Source organism: Eleginops maclovinus, chromosome 21 (genome assembly GCF_036324505.1).
Source record: "Eleginops maclovinus isolate JMC-PN-2008 ecotype Puerto Natales chromosome 21, JC_Emac_rtc_rv5, whole genome shotgun sequence".
In the NCBI taxonomy this organism is placed as follows: Eukaryota; Metazoa; Chordata; class Actinopteri; order Perciformes; family Eleginopidae; genus Eleginops; species Eleginops maclovinus.
This window is the reverse complement of record NC_086369.1, coordinates 8,486,907-8,502,310: the sequence shown is the minus strand read 5'-3', so window position 1 is coordinate 8,502,310 and position 15,404 is coordinate 8,486,907.

The window sequence follows — 15,404 nt, the reverse complement described above, 5'->3', positions numbered from 1 at the left end:
TTCACTCAAAATCTCACGATACATGGCCCCATTTATTCTTTCCTTTACACGGATCAGTCGTCCTGGTCCCTTTGCAGAAAAACAGCCCCAAAGCATGATGTTTCCACCCCCATGCTTCACAGTAGGTATGGTGTTCTTTGGATGCAACTCTGCATTCTTTCTCCTCCAAACACGACGAGTTGAGTTTTTACCAAAAAGTTCTATTTTGGTTTCATCTGACCATATGACATTCTCCCAATCCTCTTCTGGATCATCCAAATGCCCTCTAGCAAACTTCAGACAGGCCTGGACATGTACTGGCTTAAGTAGGGGGACACGTCTGGAACTGCAGGATTTAAGTCCCTGGCGGCGTAGTGTGTTACTGATGGTAGCCTCTGTTACTTTGGTCCCAGCTCTCTGCAGGTCATTCACTAGGTCCCCCCGTGTGGTTCTGGGATTTTTGCTCACCGTTCTTGTGATCATTTTGACCCCACGGGGTGAGATCTTGCGTGGAGCCCCAGATCGAGGGAGATTAGCAGTGGTCTTGTATGTCTTCCATTTTCTAATAATTGCTCCCAAAGTTGATTTCTTCACACCAAGCTGCTTACCTATTGCACATTCAGTTTTCCCAGCCTGGTGCAGGTCTACAATGTTGTCTCTGGTCTCCTTTGACAGCTCTTTGGTCTTGGCCATAGTGGAGTTTGGAGTATGACTGTTTGAGGTTGTGGACAGGTGTCTTTTATACTGATAACGAGTTCAAAAAGGTGCCATTAATACAGGTAACGAGTGGAGGACAGAGGAGCCTCTTAAAGAAGAAGTTACAGGTCTGTGAGAGCCAGAAATCTTGCTTGTTTGTAGGTGACCAAATACTTATTTTACCAAGGAATTTACCAATGAATTCATTAAAAATCCTTCAATGTGATTTTCTGGATTTTTTTTTCTCATTCTGTCTCTCATAGTTGAAGTGTACCTATGATAAAAATTACAGGCCTCTCTCATCTTTTTAAATGGGAGAACTTGCACAATTGGTGGCTGACTAAATACTTTTTTGCCCCACTGTATATTAACTATGGTGTGTTTTCAACGATGTCAGCATTCAATATAAAGTTTTATCAATGATTTCTTTGTCTGTCCTGCGGTGTCACCTAAGTGTGCATCATTATGATATTGTTATTATTTTATCATAATACAAAGTTAAAGTCGAAGTCCACTTTATTCTCAAAAATTCCACATGTGTTATACAGAAAATTGAACCGTTTCTGGCAGTCCCACAGTGCAAATATAAACAAGAACATATAACATAAAAAGATAAGAGCCTAGAAAAAAAGGGGGGAGTAAAAAGGGGTATACAAAAAAAACTAAGTAATATATACATATATTACACACAATGGGACAATCTGAAAAATATATATAAAGTATGTGAGTTTTACAAGTTAATAAACACATTTGTTGACATTTGTGTTGCTGCTGTTGTTTTTTTTTACTACCATGACTGTTTTAATCTGTCCTAAAATTGCAAATACCCAGGGTCAGGAGAGGGAGTCAATGAGAAACTCACTGCTGCAACTTGGCCGTGGTTTGTCCTCGTGGATGAGATATTAGGACAAAGGCCCTCCATCTGCCCGCATGTCCTAATATCCTCTATCCCTGAGGAAACCCCTACAGCCAAAGTGTAGCAGTGGGGGACCAAGAGGAGGGAGAAGAGCAGTGGTTGAGCCAGGGCCATCACGGCCAAAAAAAAGAAGAGATGACCTGATGGAGCTCATAAGGGAAGATATGAGCTGCAGAGGGAGGCAGAGGAGAGGAGGGCCCAGGAGAGCAGGGAAAACCTGAACAGACTTTTTTCTCTGCATGAAAAATTAATAAATAAATAATATATATATCATAATCAAGATGAAGTATTTTTATTTTAATAAACTTAAACATAGAATAGAACAATAGAAAGACCTGGACATAGAAGACGCAAAAGAAAAATGAAAGGAATGCTTACAACTTACATATAAAATGAATACAAACAAAATCTATGATTAATTCAATATAAAACATAGACAATAATGTATTACAGTAGGGATACAATTTATTAAAAAAAGAAACCTCATATTAAATAAAAGGAAAGGAAAAAAGGGAACATATAAATAAAACAACATTTAACTATATTTTTTGCTGATATTGACACCCCAATCTCTAAGACTGACCTTTTGGATGCTATTCGAGCTCTCCCCTCTGGAAAAGCAGCAGGTCCAGATGGCTTTGGCTGTGAATTCTACAAGGCATTTCATGGAAAAATAGTCCCTCTCATGTTAAGGATGGTGAATGATTCAATGAAGAATAAGAGACTCCCCGGCTCGCTCTACGAAGCGAATATTTGCCTGCTTCTAAAAAAGGGAAAGGAAGAGACCGACCCTGCAAGTTACAGACCTATTTCATTTCTAAATTGTGATCAGAAGGTAATAACTAAAGTCCTGGCCACAAAATTGGGTAATCATATCTCAAAAATTGTGCATCCCGAAACGATTTGGGTTCGGGATGGACTTTACAGACTGGATCAAAATAATTTACTCCGGCCCAGTGTCTGCTATTCTCACTAATTCAGACAAATCTCAATCTTTTGATTTGCAGAGGGGCGTGAGGCAGGGCGATCCCCTTTCCTCCCTCCTTTTTGATATTGTTTTGGAGCCTCTTGCAAGGGATATCACGAGCCACGGTATCCATGGTGTAACATTTGGTGATATTGAGAGCCTTGTGAATTTATATACTGACAATTTACTGATTCGTTTATCTGATCGATTAGTTTCAGTTCCCAACCTCCTGAGCTACATTAAATCGTTTGGTGGACTGTCAGGGTATACAATTAACTGGGATAAAAGTGAATTCATGCCTCTGTCAAATGATCTGAGCCCTGCATTCTTGAAATCTCTGCCATTTAAATTGGTCACTACCCATATTACCTATCTTGGAATTAAGATTTCCAAAAAACCCCAAATTTTTACTGAAACTGAATTTCTTGGATATGGTAGACAAACTAAAAGCTAACACCAGGAACTGGAAGCTGGTCCCCCTCTCAATGATTGGCCGAATCAATGCGGTAAACATGGTTGCACTTCCAAGGTTTTTGTACCTTTTCCAAAACCTTCCTATTTATCTACCAATGTATTTCTTTAAACAACTGGATTCAGCTATCCTTTCGTTTGTCTGGGCGAATAAACCTCCTCGCATCTCTAAAGCACACTTACAGAAGACTGTAAACAGGGTTGGCCTCGGCCTCCCTGTATTTAGGCATTATTACTGGGCTGCAAATGCGAGGGCTCTCTCCTTCTGGCAATGGGGTTCCCCTGGTGATGACTGGCCTGCTGTCTCCCCATTCTGGTTGAAGATCGAATTCATGTCAGTTACAGAAAGCTCTCTCCCAGTGCTGCTCTTTTCCAGAGCACAGCCTTCCTACAAATTACTGGGTCATAACTTCATTCTCAGAAATTCCCTGAAGATTTTGAATCAAATAAAAAAGAATTTGGAACTGCCAGATGTCTCGGTACACACCCCTATCGCGTACAATCACCTGTTCATACCAGCGCAGATGGACGGGGTCTTTCTGGACTGGAGAGAGAGGGGACTGTGCTGTATTGGTGATCTTTACATAGATAATAAGTTTGCTTCATTCCTTCAGCTCCAAACTAAATATCATCTTCCTCAACCACATTTTTACCGCTACCTTCAGGTCCGGCATTTTGTACGTGGGTGTATTCCAGAATTCACAGTCAAACCAAAGAGCCACATTTTTTATGATTTACTTCTCTTGCAGCCAAACTCTAAACATTTGGTCTCCTGCTTCATCACTGCTTTTACAGTACCAGTGGATACCGGTCACCTCAGGCAGACCTGGGCTGAAGAATTGGGTGCTCCAGTGTCTGATGAACTGTGGGAGGAGGGCCTGTCCAGTATACAGAGCTGTTCTGTCAATTCTAGGTATAAATTGATTCAATTTAAAGTCCTACACAGACTGCATTACTCTAAAACTAAACTTAGTAAGATATTCAAATCGGTTTCTCCCATGTGTGATTGATGTGTTATTGCCGAAGGATCACTGTCACAGTTATTCTGGCATTGTCCAGTAATAGCTGATTTCTGGTGTGACATTTAATTGGTTTCCAAACAATATAATATAAACATTCAGCCGGATTGTAATTTGGCAATATTTGGTTGTTCTGACAGGACAAGGGCCCTTCCTTCCCATCAAAGGCAGGCTCTCAAGGCAGGCATGGTTGCAGCTAAAAAGTTAATATTACTAAACTGGAAGTCTCTATCATCCCCATGTTTCAGAAGGTGGCTCAACGAAATGCTCTCTATCGCTAAGATGGAACAGATTTGTTCTAGCATTAAAACAAATCTGAATTCACAAAATTATTTCCGGAAGGTGTGGGAGCCATTTTTGAGGTTACTTGAGACCTAATTGTATATATCGAGGGCTTGAACCAGTAAGTAAGTGGCATTTTGGGCGAAAATGAGTTCTATATGTCAAATTAAAGGTCTTGATGAGCTCTATCTAGTCATGCCAAAAAGACGCATCAGAAATCAACCTGTATTGAATAAAGTAACAAAACAACAAAGACCTAACACAAAAGTTTGAGCATTGTTTGGAGCCAGAAGGGCCCAAGTCCACTTACGCCCTTCTGGTTCTGAACAATACAAGAGCCTACAGTATTTTTCAGAGCCAGAAGGGCGTAAGTGTAGGTAGTGCCCCTAAACAGCACTAACTAAAATGGAAAGATTTTTCCAGGAAAGATACAAACAAGCTCTACTTGGAAGGATCTCTGAATCTGCCAAAAATGTATGCACTGTATAAAGAGAAAAATGTGAACAGGAGTGGACGATTAAACCAGAAAAACAAAGTCTTTATAGAACAGTGTTTGACAATGAATTCAATCTTGTCTTTCACACTCCGAAGAAAGATGCATGTAAACACTGTGAATGGTACTAACGTTTAGAAGACAGTGAGAAGACTAATCACAAGGATGAATATGAAGCCCACCAGTTAAGAAAGACCCAGTCCAGAGAACAAAAAGAAAATGATAAAAAAGAAAGCAAAAGAACATGTGTCATACAAGACTGTAACTTTTGATCTGGAACAAGTGTTGACCACTCCCTGGAGCAACGTAAGTAGCATGTTCTACTCACGCAAGCTAAGTACGAACAACCTCATTGTGTATGAATTAGACACTAAAGATGTCGAGTGTTACATGTGGCATGAGGGGGAAGGCGGCCGTGGATCTTCAGAGATCAGCACATGTGTTTACAAGTACCTTAAAGAACTTAGTCTTCATGTAAAATATGCAGTTCGTTATTCAGATACTTGTGGTGGACAGAACAGGAAGGCTTCCTTTAGCCTCATGTGCATGCATGCTGTCAGCTCACTGCCTCTCTCCACTATTGACCATAAATACATGGAGTCTGGTCACAGCCAGATGGAGTGCGATAGTGTGCATGCTGCAGTGGAAACAGCTCCCCTGATGGCTAGTACACACTTGTGGAATGGCAAGAAAGAACAACCCATACAGTGTACATGAAGTTGGATACAAGGACTTTCTGGACTTCAAGTCCCTCTCCAACCACATACTCAAAAACAGAATAAAAGATGAGGAGGGACAAGCGGTTCATTGGCAGAAGATTAAATGGTTTCCGCTACACAAAAGAGGAACCAAAAACAATCTTCTTCAAGTATGATTTCACTGCCCCAACCTTCTGAAAACTGATGGTGGCACAACAGGCAACCAGAGGCACCAGAGGCACCAGAACCACAAACCCCAGCTCAATGTATGAAAGGGGATCAGTGCCTTAAAGAAAAAAGACCTACTCACCCTGTGCACCAATGGGAGTATTCCTCACTATTATGCAGAGTTCTATAACACTCTGACAGTGTGCAGTGAGTGAACAGATAGCTTAAGTGAACTGAAAAGTGAAATGCGTAAAAAACAAGAGAACTGAAATGAAACATATGAATGTGAACTCATGAACAGTGACGTGCGGTGAGGGGAGGCAGGTGAGGCCGTGCCTCACCTGTCATCATGAAAAGTAAAATGAAGAAATAAATTTAATGATCATATTTATCCAGTTGTTTGTATTATAAAGTTATTTTCCTTTTAATTTCACCAGTTTTACATTATTTTGATCCAAAATCGCTGAATTTTCATATTCACGTTCAAACACTGAGAACGGCTGCTCGGTGAGGCACCAACCTGCTGACATGCTATACAGTGAGACTGTAACTGCTGTCTGTCTGTATGTCGCTATTAAAATGTTCAAACACTCTGGCTATATTAACTAATTTCCATGCTTTAGCTGGTGTATATAATATACAGTGTTTTTTGTCAACTGTATGCCTGTAACGTGTCTCTTGTGCTTAGCAAAACCGCTGCGAAGAGAGACTAGGTGAGGCACGCAGTTCTCCTGCCTCAGGGCAGTGGGTGCTAGTGAGTCCAGTTCAAATCTGATTGTGATGACGTCAGTGCCTCACCAGCCATGAACTTCACCGCACGTCACTGCTCATGAATGATAATTGAAATTAAACTGTTTGAAATTAAATGACACCAATCTCAGAATGAGCACTGAAGGGAGATGGGAATTGAGCGGAATTGTGTAGGAAAACAATGGCCAGGCTAAATTGGAATGAAACTAAATCGAAAAGTGGAATTAGTAACAAAGCAGAATGTGTCTATTGTATACCCTATTTTAAATAAAATGAAAAATGAATTACTTATAAAGTTACAGTGTTTTTAACCAATGTTTTGACCAATAATTTCTGCATTGATCTGCAGATACGCCCTATTTGTCTTAGAAGAATTGGAAATGTTTGGTGGCAAAAAGGTATGGTATCTGATGTTTTTGCCATATTTTTAAGATTTTACAAAGTTTTACAATATGTTCATTATGTTAATATACCATAATATTTTTACTTAACTACTAACTCATATAAGTATGTATGTGGTTGCAATGTTGTGGTTGAAGGTTAATAAATACAGTTGATTGAAGGGTGGTCAAAATTTGGTTTTGGCTCTCCTGTAAAGTTTGTCAAATGCCACTTACGCCCCTCTGGTTCCAAACCCTCGATATCATGGGTTGTGCTGCTATGTTGTGTATGTATTCTATGCAAACTTTGCACTATCTTGCATGCTGACTGATATTCTGGCATTCTCTCCACATAGTATAGTTTTATTGTTCTATTTTTAGTATTGTATTTTTGTTGTTGTTTTTGTTGTTTTCTTGTACCCTTGACCCTCCTGGTGGATGGGGCAGCCTCCTGTTTTGTCAGCAGCATTGCTGTTGACTGGCTGCTTTGGACTGTTTGGATTTTTAGATGTGAATCCCCTCTCTCTACTTCTGTTAATTTGTTTATTGGTACTGGGTGCTTTTTGTCTGTTGTGTGTGTCTTTTTGTTTTACTGTAAAAGAAAAAATCTAAATAAAGTAACTATATTTTTTGCTGAGAAGGGAGTCCCAGGTGGTGCTGCTAGATCTGGATGGGGTGCCACAATTAGGACCCTGTCTTCTGATGGTGGAGGGGGATAATTTTGGGTGGTCTCCTGAGCTGTTGGGGATGTTTCTATCCACTGTATATCGGATTGTCCATTGGGGGGGTTTGCAGGGCTGACTGAATCGATGGCTGCCATGTCACGTTTTCAGAATGAGAGGAGAAGAAAGATTTAAATAAATATTGCACAAGGTTATTTTATCCCAAAAGTTCTATCTCTACAATTGTTTTAGATAATAATAATAATAATAATAATAATAATAATAATAATAATAATAAATCACATTTATATAGCGCTTTTTATGGTACTCAAAGATGCTTTACATATTGCCCTATCAAAACTATGCAAACAGATCATTTATTAATTTATACTAAGGTTAAAAACAGAATAGAGGTTGAAACAAGAAGAAGAAGAAGGTGGGAGTTAAGTGGGGAAGGCTATTGTAAAAAGGTGTGTTTTTAGTGAAGATTTGAAAGAAGAGAGGGTTGGGGAGACTTTGAGGTGGGAGGGAAGCGAATTCCACAGGGTGGCGAATTCCACAGGGTGGGGGCAGCAACTGAGAAGGCCCGATCACCACAGGTCCGGTGCTTTGTCCGGGAGACTTGCAATAGGTTGGCAGAAACGGACCTGAGGGATCGGGAGGGGGCATGGTGATGGAGGAGGTCAGCAAGGTAGGGGGGGGCTAAGTTATTGAGGGCCTTGTAGGTGGTGAGTTAGATTTTGAAGTTGATTCTGTGTTTTATTGGAAGCCAATGAAGTTCACGGAGGACAGGTGTGATGTGTTCTCTGGAGCGGGTAGCGGTGAGGAGGCGTGCAGCAGAGTTCTGGACATATTGGAGTTTATTGAGGAATATGGTGGTGGTGCCGTAGAGAAGACTGTTGCAATAGTCGAGCCTGGATGTAATGAATGTATGGATGAGTGTCTCAGCAGCGGTAGTTGACAGGTTGGGGCGGAGGCGGGCGATATTTCGGAGGTGGAAAAAGGCGGTTTTGCCAGTATGGGTGACATGGGGGAGGAAGGAGAGAGTGGGGTCTAGGATAACTCCAAGGTTACGGACTTTGGTGGAGGGGGAGATGGTACATACCTTTTTTATATATAATTGTGGTCTCCAGGAACCTCCTCCAGGGCAGACACCTCTGCAGCCAGTTGGTCCAGTTGACCTCCTCCATCGCATTCACCCCCTCATCATCCGCCACATCCTCCACGATGTTCTCTTCTGGGGCCATGATGTCACCGGCCCCAATGGTGATATTGTGGAGATGGCACATGCTGTTATGACCTTTACATTTGGCAGAAATATATAAGTATCTATAAAAAAAACACACGTTAGATCTACTCTTCAGGATTATAAAATGTCCTAATGAGTGATTACTTACTTGAGGAACAAAGGTGTGGTGCACCTCCAGCGCTTGCAGGAAGATGCTCCTGAATCTGGTCTTCAAGTCTTGGTCATCATCCGAGAGTGATGGTTGTTGAAGCGCTGGGGTCCCACACCTTGCAGCAGCCGTTTGTAGGGAGTTATGAGGGGGAGAGGATGTGAGGATGTAGTACCCTGGAGGAGGGTAGAGTGCCCCCTGGTAGAGTGGGCTGTGGCGGAGCACTCTTGAGTCATGAACTCACCCGGGCCAGCCCACATACAGATGTGGACAAAATTGTTGGTACCCTTCCATAAAGAAAGAAAAACCCACAATGGTCACTGAAATAACTTGAAACTGACAAAAGCAATAATAAATAGAAATGCATTGAAAAATAACGAATGAAAATCAGACATTGCTTTTGAATTGTGGTTCAACAGAATCGTTTAAAAAAACTAAATAATGAAACTGGACTGGAAAAAAGTGATGGTACCCTTAAGTTAATATTTTGTTGTATAACCTTTTGAGTCAAGCACTGCAATAAAGTGATTTTTGTAACTCTCAATGAGATTTTGCACCTGTCGACAGGTATTTTGGCCCACTCCTCGTTAACAAACTGCTGCAGCTGTCTCAGGTTTGAAAGATGCCTTCTCCAGACTGCATGTTTCAGCTCCTTCCACAGATGTTAATAGGATTTAGATCAGGGCTCATAGAAGGCCACTCAGAATAGTCGAATGCCAGTCTTGGGTGTTTTTAGCTGTGTGTTTTGGATCATCATCCTGTTGGAGGACCCATGAGCTGCCACTAAGACCAAGCATTCTGACACTGGGCAGCACATTTCACTCCAGAATCATTATTTTGTTTTTTAAACGATTCTGTTGAACCACAATTCAAAAGCAATGTCTGATTTTCATTCGATTTTCATTACTTTTGTCAGTTTCAAGTTATTTCAGTGACCATTCCCCCGTTAACACACCAATGACAAGGTGAGCTAACGTTGCCATAGAGAGTCGTTCATATACAGCAGGTTACTGGGCCATGCAAAGGCTCCACTACCATGTTATTAATAAAAAACAGCGACGTAATACTACTGGTATCAAATATTATTTAGCCCACTTAAACGGGGCATGAGCTTAATTTCTATTTTCCTAATTTTCAGCATGTACTGCCAGATAGATAGATAGCTTTAATTGTTGAGCTGCAATAAACTACATTTTAGCATTTAAACCCATGCTTTTGCGGTTATTTTGGTGAAAGTAACTCAAAGAAACGCAAAGGTAGTGCAACGCATTACATATCAGACACAGTAATAATGTAATGTACCTTATTACTTTAAAAAGACAGTAATAAGTAATATGTACTGGCTTGCTTGCTTTTGTGACATTAAAAACTCTTTAGCAACTTCGAACTCAGCGTCAATTATAGTCGATTGTGACAGATCAAGAATATGCTTCACAGCTGGTAGGAGGGGCATCAATGACCGCTAGGGGGGGCACGGCCCTCGAATGCCCCCCCTTAGCGCCGGCACTGCTCCCTGCTCAGCCTGAAATATGGGCGTGTGTCCTGGTCTTCAAAAACGGTCCAGGACAGGGACGCTTAAATGTATCCGTCAATAGAGGGGCCTAGTATAATAGAGGGAAAGGTGAAGAAATAACGGTTAAATAAGTGAAGAGAGTGTTTTTCTGTCTTTGTTTATGAATATATCTCTATAGATATGTCTGTGTGTCTATATATATATATAAAATTAACAGCAAAATGAACACCTCTGGCTCCATCTTAACAGGTTAAACCTTTACTAACGGCAGAAATAAAACAATTGACTTATATATATATATATATATATATTGCACATTATATTGCACATGGTGTGGGTTGTTATAGTCTGTGTTGTTATATGTGTGGGGGTCTACCAGGGGCCATGATGGTTGTACAGTCTGACCTGCTGCAGGAAGCAAGGACCTGCGGTTTCTCTCCGTGAGACACCGCGGTTGCTGCAGCCTGTCACTGAAGGAGCTGCACAGTGCGGACAGGGTATCCTGGAGGGGGGTGGGACACATTGTCCAGCAGGAAGGACAGCTTTGCTGCTATTCTCCTATCTCCCACCATCTCCACAGTGTCCAGAGGACTCCCAAGGACAGAGCTGTGTGGATGAAGTCCACTTCATTGCTTTTTTATTTGAAAGTGTGATATTTTTTACAGGTAACTGACGTTATGTTCTTAATAATGTGTATTAGTTTAAGCTCTTTCACCAGTTATTGAAGTTATTTGTAGGAATCATTTATATATTCGGCAACTTTTTAACTTGAAAATATCTCCACACTTGCTCTCTCCTGCTTCTTCTTCTGTCGGTTGATTGTACTTAATAATTAGTTTTTAATCAGTGATAATATGTTCGAAGACCATAAATGACGTTACTGTACTGAACATTCAACCTTTGTCACAGGTTATATAAATAAAATATGTAGCTGTAAACATTATTAGAAATAATTATCTGGATATTATTTATGCATGAACTGGAGTTTAATGTGTAATGTAATTTCTCCACCATCTTAAAAGAAACTATTTAGGAGGTTGTATGTTATTAACAATGATCAATGATCATAAAGAGTAATACAGTTATTAATATTAATTTATACATGTTGGTTGGTAATAAATGGCTAAATAGATAAGTAGGTGCATTAGGTCAAAAGTACATAACTAACACAATTGAGTCATGAACTGATTCAAAAAAACGATAGTTATTATGTAATTGACAATTTACAAATGCTTTAAGAGTGCATGCACACACATAAACAACAAGGGCTTTAAACCCTTCTCTGTGTATTGCTGTTTAAAAGGCCAACTTTCGATAAATGTGACACTCTCCGCTGGAGGTGTGAGGCCTCCTGGACTTGGGACTCCTCCAGACGTTCCCAGTTCACCCGCACTACACGTTTGGGCTTACCAGGTCTGTCCAGAGGCTTCCCCCGCCACTCGACCCAACTCACCACGAGATGGTGATCAGTTGACAACTCCGCCCCTCTCTTCACCCGAGTGTCCAAAACATGCGGCCTCAGGTCCGATGATACGATAACAAAATTGATCATGGACCTTCTGCCTAGGGTGCTCTGGTACCACGTACACTTATGAGCATCCTTATTCGAACATGGTGTTTGTTATGGCCAATCCATGACTAGCACAGAAGTCCAGTAACAAACCACCACTCTGGTTCAGATCAGGGGGGCCGTTCCTCCCAATCACGCCCCTCCAAGTGTCTCCATCATTGCCCACGTGTGCGTTGAAGTCTCCCAGCAAGACTAAGGAGTCCCCTTCAGGAGCCGGTGTGGGTTGTTATAGTCTGTGTTGTTATATGTGTGGGGGTCTACCAGGGGCCATGATGGTTGTACAGTCTGACCGCTGCAGGAAGCAAGGACCTGCGGTTTCTCTCCGTGAGACACCGCGGTTGCTGCAGCCTGTCACTGAAGGAGCTGCACAGTGCGGACAGGGTATCCTGGAGGGGGTGGGACACATTGTCCAGCAGGAAGGACAGCTTTGCTGCTATTCTCCTATCTCCCACCATCTCCACAGTGTCCAGAGGACTCCCAAGGACAGAGCTGTGTGGATGAAGTCCACTTCATTGCTTTTTTATTTGAAAGTGTGATATTTTTTACAGGTAACTAACGTTATGTTCTTAATAATGTGTATTAGTTTAAGCTCTTTCACCAGTTATTGAAGTTATTTGTAGGAATCATTTATATATTCGCCAACTTTTTAACTTGAAAATATCTCCACACTTGCTCTCTCCTGCTTCTTCTTCTGTCGGTTGATTGTACTTAATAATTAGTTTTTAATCAGTGATAATATGTTCGAAGACCATAAATGACGTTACTGTACTGAACATTCAACCTTTGTCACAGGTTATATAAATAAAATATGTAGCTGTAAACATTATTAGATATAATTATCTGGATATTATTTATGCATGAACTGGAGTTTAATGTGTAATGTCATTTCTCCACCATCTTAAAAGAAACTATTTAGGAGGTTGTATGTTATTAACAATGATCAATGATCATAAAGAGTAATACAGTTATTAATATTAATTTATACATGTTGGTTGGTAATAAATGGCTAAATAGATAAGTAGGTGCATTAGGTCAAAAGTACATAACTAACACAATTGAGTCATGAACTGATTCAAAAAAACGATAGTTATTATGTAATTGACAATTTACAAATGCTTTAAGAGTGCATGCACACACATAAACAACAAGGGCTTTAAACCCTTCTCTGTGTATTGCTGTTTAAAAGGCCAACTTTCGATAAATGTGACACTCTCCGCCGGAGGTGTGAGGCCTCCTGGACTTGGGACTCCTCCAGACGTTCCCAGTTCACCCGCACTACACGTTTGGGCTTACCAGGTCTGTCCAGAGGCTTCCCCCGCCACTCGACCCAACTCACCACGAGATGGTGATCAGTTGACAACTCCGCCCCTCTCTTCACCCGAGTGTCCAAAACATGCGGCCTCAGGTCCGATGATACGATAACAAAATCGATCATGGACCTTCTGCCTAGGGTGCTCTGGTACCACGTACACTTATGAGCATCCTTACGTTCGAACATGGTGTTTGTTATGGCCAATCCATGACTAGCACAGAAGTCCAGTAACAAACCACCACTCTGGTTCAGATCAGGGGGGCCGTTCCTCCCAATCACGCCCCTCCAAGTGTCTCCATCATTGCCCACGTGTGCGTTGAAGTCTCCCAGCAAGACTAAGGAGTCCCCTTCAGGAGCCCCATACAGGACTTCTTTCAGGGTCTCCAAGAACGCCGAATACTCTGAACTGCTGTTTGGTGCATAAGCACACACAACAGTCAGAGTCTTCCCCCCCATGACCTGTAGGCGTAGGGAGGCGACCCTCTCTTCCACTGGGGTAAACTCCAACAAAGCGGCACTCAACCGCGGGTTGATGTTACACATAAGCTCAATACAGCAGATCACACAATACATCCTAATGAATAAAACCAAACAACAAATGGACAAAAAATACCTGTATCTGGGCCCTTAGAGCATGCACACTTGAAGAGGAGAAGAATTTAGTTAGTTAAGAGTAATTTGATCTGTGGCAGCTTCCAGCAGGCTGTTGTGGTGATCAGACAGCTATGGACATCCTTAGCACTGGTAAGGTCTGCAGATGAGAAGAAAGAGACTGTAATTGTTGCAGAATTTTGGTTTTGTTTAACCATTGACCTCATAGGTCACAGGCTACAGTAAACGATTGCATCTGTACATTATGGACACAATATCAATCAAAAAGAGATTGTGTGAAATTAAAATCCATGATCCATTTTCCATTCAACATGAAGTTCCAAACATAAATCAAGCAATTTTCATTTAATTTGCATATATTTGTTGTTACGTGTAGCCTGTGTTTGTTCAAGGCAACTTACTTTAATTACTCATTGTCATTCATCTGAAGTTTACATTAATGTTATAAGGCCTGGTGAGTAAATGCAGTTAGAAAAACATCTACTAGGTTGTGTGTATATAACACAATTCATTTTCCCCCAAACTCCCAGAATGATATCATACAGATTACTAAATTTAGATTTTTCCTCCAGCTTTATTGTGTCATGATATCAATAACAGATGGTAACAGATGGTATATGTTTTTGTTAATTTCACGGCTACACACAGTAGACAGTACCTTCAGGAGATTTAAAGCAATGCAATCCAAATCTATTAAGACTGAAAATATATATATTTTTTTGTATAACTTACATTGATTTTTCAAACATTTCCAATGAGAGGTACAGTGGGGCAAAAAAGTATTTAGTCAGCCACCAATTGTGCAAGTTCTCCCATTTAAAAAGATGAGAGATGCCTGTAATTTTCATCATAGGTACACTTCAACTATGAGAGACAGACTGAGAAAAAAAAATCCAGGAAATCACATTGTAGGATTTTTAATGAATTAATTGGTAAATTCCTCTGTAAAATAAGTATTTGGTCACCTACAAACAAGCAAGATTTCTGGCTCACACAGACCTGTAACTTCTTCTTTAAGAGGCTCCTCTGTCCTCCACTCTTTACCTGTATTAATGGCACCTTTTTGAACTCGTTATCAGTATAAAAGACACCTGTCCACAACCTCAAACAGTCATACTCCAAACTCCACTATGGCCAAGACCAAAGAGCTGTCAAAGGAGACCAGAGACAAAATTGTAGACCTGCACCAGGCTGGGAAAACTGAATCTGCAATAGGTAAGCAGCTTGGTGTGAAGAAATCAACTGTGGGAGCAATTATTAGAAAATGGAAGACATACAAGACCCCAGCTAATCTCCCTCGATCTGGGGCTCCACGCAAGATCTCACCCCGTGGGGTCAAAATGATCACAAGAACAGTGAGCAAAAATCCCAGAACCACACGGGGGGACCTAGTGAATGACCTACAGAGAGCTGGGACCAAAGTAACAGAGGCTACCATCAGTAACACACTACGCCGCCAGGGACTTAAATCCTGCAGTTCCAGACGTGTCCCCCTGCTTAAGCCAGTACATGTCCAGGC